Below are 5,019 nucleotides of genomic sequence, written 5' to 3'. Positions count from 1 at the left end.
TGTTTTTGTTCCTTTGTGGGTGTAGATATAAGGGTAAGATGGAAGGGAGTATTTCGTATCACAGGCCAATGGCTTGTAACACTCAAAATTTAATAGCAAATAATATGTGACTATTTATATATTTTCAAGAAATGGAGAACAACATGCTACTTTTCAAACTGTAACAGTTAAAAGCACCTATTCTGGAATGAGTAGTGCAACTATTTCATTTACAAAATTAGCTTTCCAAGCTTTAGTCATAGATGTCTCCACTAATTTAGCAAAAGGTTGAATCTATTATTTTCCCCTTGCCACCTCAGTGTGCAGAAACCTGAAAATATTTAAAGCAATATTAGTTGCTTTAAATGATACTTAATGCTGGTACAAGAAAAAACACTCAATCAAGATAGATAGATAGATAGATAGATAGATTAAATAGCATCTACATTAGCAGCAACTCAAAATACAGTTGCAGGTACCATTGTCAGCCGCAGCTGATCAGGTTTGGTACCTAAATGGGAAACATTCTGGGAATCCATGTTATCCTGAAGTTGAAGAGAAGGAAAATATATTGTAAATACTGTTAACTGGCGAAAGCAGCAGATATACAAACCACTGAATTTATACCAGTGTTGGTGCCTTCTGAATCATCTGAGGGGAGTGTTTCATAACTATTCATGACAAAAGGTTTTGAAAAGTAATCCTAGTCTAGTTACCTGGGAGTAAAGTCTACTGAACTCTTGAATAAATATGTGTAGGACAGCACAGTCGGAATCACATCCAAATTTTGCTTAAGAAACATCATTTTCAGTTTTATACATAAATAGTACTTTACCACTTTGAATGTTAGCTTCATTGATTTCTAATTATGTTAGTGGGAATTTTCTTGAACCCATGAGGAATCAGCAGATGGTTAGCCATAAAGATCACACTATATATTTTAAAAGTTCTTTGGAACTGAAGAATAGGATGCATTGTGGTCTGAATACTGCAATGTCTATCCTACAGTAGAACTTAACATTTAACCCTATGACATTGATAGGCATGTAATAAACAGGTTTTTAAAAACAAAGTCAACTACCTTGCAATCTTCTGAATGGGATTTGTACAATTAAGCAATTGCTTCTCATCTGTTTTCAGATTTGTTGTGAATGAGGTCCTGGAATGTACCTTCGTAATTGTTCAGTAGGTTAATGCTGCCCTTCAATGGCAGACACCAGTATAACACTATGGGTAGCTAATATTTGTAAATATTGAGTAAAACAATCTGTCTGAAGCCTCAATAGAAAAGGACTCTGCTGGATCAAACCAAAAGCTTAACTAGCCCACATCCCTTTTCTCAAGGGGTCAGCCAGTTGATCTGAGGATATCCAGAAGTGGGGCATGGAAGTCTCCCTCTCCCAATGTTGCTGTGTATCAAATAGTTGGAAACATGCGGTATTGTGTGCTTCTAAGCATGGGCTAAGAATTTTCAAAACCCAATTGTTTCTCTAAATATCAATATACAATACCATTATTTTAAAAATTTCTCTCAAAGTGTTCTTGAAAGAGCATACTTCAGAACATTAATAGACATTGCATTTGGACAGTATAGATCGATGCAGCTATAAAAAGCAACAGCAAATGTTTCTCTCATTCCCAAGACCATCAATAACGCCAGATCTATTCTGTCATATAGATTGGAAGTTTAAAAGCTTTTAGTGCTGGGAATGTGGTTTGGTTATGCTGAAGACAGAAATACCTCAAAGGAACTTTAAAACAAAATCTAGACCAAAATCAGTGAAAAGGTTACTTTGCTTTGGTTTGGTCAAACTAGACATCATGTTTGTCACATAGTTTATCCTTGCATACCTGATCACTAAACAAATAAATAAACAATGCTTAGAAACCAAGCCAAAGAGAAAGCTGATATGGTACAGAATGAAAAGTTATTTTTAGTGTTACAGTTTTCATAAACCCCCAGCCAGCTTGATTTATAGTGGCTATGGGATTCTGACAGTTGTGACCCAAAAAATGTTGTTGTTTTTTCACTGCTCTGGATGCAACTAACTGCAGTAATTCACTAGAGATCAGCCATGACCAACATCTATTCAGGTAACTCTTTCTTTTCAAAAAATGCAGTGGCTACATACTCTAAAGCATCTATTTTGGCCAGACTACAATATGGATTCTTATGACAAACTATGGGAAGCAAGCTGAGACAGAGTTCATGAATTTTCCTCACCTTCGTCTGTAACGTGTGTCACTCCTGTGAATCATGACTTCATGAGATATAGAACAATAAGATCTTACTGTTCAGTTTGCTTTTTGACTAGCAGTTTAACTCTACCAGATGGGGAGTGTGGGGAACCTTGGAAATGTCACTTTTGGACTACACCTCCCAGAATCCCACAGGCAGCATGGCTAGTGACTATATGGTAGTACAAAATAGTAAATTTTCTCAGCTCTGGATCATGGCTGTGGTCTGTCCACTATTTATAACGGGAGGAAAGCTTCAATTGGCACCAATCCAGTTTAGAAGATAAAGATAGTAGCTGTAGCAGCTGTCAGCTATCTCTTCTCCTTTCAATGCTGGGCCCATGGGCCTTCATTTCAAAGTAACAAAGAAAAAAAACATTCCTGGTATCGGGACCAGTGGGTTCTATAGAGCCTATAGAACTATTGATCCACTATGCTAGGACATTAACAATATGAATAAGAGTATCAATGGTTGTATCTGCACTTCTCAATTATGGCAGCTTTAACTCCATGGCTCCATATTATGGGATCCAGGACTTGCATTTTCATCAGTTATTTACAGTTCTGATACAGAGAGCTTTATAGCTATAAGTTATGGACAATGGTGAGAGAATTCAATTCCCTCACCAAACTGCCAACCCCATAGGTTTGCCAAAGTGAAAACTGGATATGGCTCTTGTACCTTGAACAGTTGTATAGAAGAGGCAATTTCAGCAGGTATTGTTTGTTGTGCTGCCAGGCAGCCAGCATCGCCTGCTGAAATTCCCTCTTCTGCACAACCATTAAAGGTAAAGGAACTCTTTTGTCCAGTTTTCACTCTGGCAATTTTAAAATCCCAGGATTCCACAGGATGGAGCCATGGCAGCTAAAGTGGGATCAAACTGTTAAAATTGCACAGTGTGGTTACATGCTGTCTATTGTCTGGATGGCCTTACCCCATAAATTGGCTTTTTACATCATTAGGTAGAAAGGTAGTCATTAGCACTTGATATTTTCAGTAAGGAGGGTATGACCTCTAATGAGTGAACCATGTTAGCTTGGCTGTCTTGTTCTTCTGTCGTTTACTCATTTGAGGAAAGTGTTGGATCTGCTCTGAGAATAGCTATGGCCCTGTAACATACGGTCATGCATATGCAGTCAAGAGATCTGCTGAGTATACAGCAGATGGTTGCCTCCAGGGCAGCTCTAGATGCTAGAATGCCCTCCTCCCTGCCTTGTTCTTCCATGCATCCTGTACCTGTGGAAAACACATACATGCAAAATGCAAGCTAGAGGCAGAATTATTAGAAAGGATACAGGATTCTGTGAAATAAAGATGCTCTGACTGAAAATGAACCTTGGTCATGTGAATGAACTAAACCTTGGTCATATAAATGCAGTTGGCCAGAAGGAAGACATGTTTTGGAATTTTCTGAATCTCTGAACTTTATGAAGGAGTAAGCTATATAGCTGAAAATATCGATTAAATTAAATGGAAACATTAAGCCTCAAGCTTAATTCTAAATTGCCAGTCCCAACCAAAGTGGACCCACTCTACCAATAGGAACTTGGCAACTCTACCTTCACTAGCTTCTGTTAATTCAGTGGATCTGCTCTAGTTGGGACTAACAAACTTTTCTTTATAAAAAGTCTTGTAAGCATTGGTCATTGTGGAAGCTTAGTTGAACTTTATGCCCCTCAACCACCAGGGCTTCTGTACATCAATACTAGTTTATGTCTAAAAATAACCATAGGAGTCTTCATAAAAGACTTGCCTCTTTACAGAGGCAGAAAAAGGAGAGTTCAATCCTTACCCACCCCACTATTCAGATAACAGGTTACTTTGTCAAACTGCTTCAACCAGTAAGACCTTTCTTCTAGTATTTCACTAAAATCCACTCTTCTGTAACATGTGCCTGTTAGATCTAGCTGTGTCATCTGAGGCAGGAGAGAAAAGTCTCTTCTCTCATCTTCAGGACATCTCTTCAGTTATCTGAAGAGCAACATCAGTTCACTCTACTATCTTATCTTCTGCATGTTAACTTAAGTATTTCATTCCATCTTTCCTTCTAGGATTCATTTTCTATCACCAATTATCATTATTGCCTTCCTGTGAATTCATTCTGATCTGTAAATGTGTAGCATCCAGTACTATACACAAGACTGAAGATAAATTCAAATTAGTGCTAATTATGCACAGAGTGCTATTGCACTTATATGCAGCCTGTGGACTTTCCACAGGCAACTGATTGACTACTAGGTTAACAGAATGCTGGACAGAAAGTTGTGGGCCTGTGGCCTGATCCAGCATGGATCTCTAGTGCACTTTGTGAAATGCTAAGATATACTTTGTGCAACATTGTACAAGAGTCCAACACACTGAAACAGGATTGTAGTATTCATGGAACACAATTGAACAAGACTAAAATCCATCTTATACAACTTGCCTTCTGCTGTTGTAAGAGGAATATGAAGTAAGCCTAAAATCCTTTCCTCTTGAATTAAATGGAAGAGTATCTAAGGTATAGGAAATCTTTAATTATTTCTATTTCTCATTATCTAAGTTGAATTTATGTAGATTCTAGTCATTGTTTTTTTTTTTAAGGTTCAGCATTAAGCCTGCCTTTGCATTTTCTTCCTTGACCTTTGTTAGTAATTGTTCCAAGTCACTGATGTTTTCCTCTGGTAGTATGATGTCATCTGCATATCTTAGATTGTTAGTGTTCCTTTCTCCTGTCTTCACTCCTCCTTCTTCTGAGTCCAAACCTGCTCTTCGTATGATATTTTATGCATACAAATTGAACAGGTAGAGTGACAAAATGC

This window comes from Sceloporus undulatus, chromosome 2 (genome assembly GCF_019175285.1).
Source record: "Sceloporus undulatus isolate JIND9_A2432 ecotype Alabama chromosome 2, SceUnd_v1.1, whole genome shotgun sequence".
Classification (NCBI taxonomy): Eukaryota; Metazoa; Chordata; class Lepidosauria; order Squamata; family Phrynosomatidae; genus Sceloporus; species Sceloporus undulatus.
The sequence above is the reverse complement of the archived record's forward strand: the minus strand, read 5'-3'. Positions refer to the sequence as shown.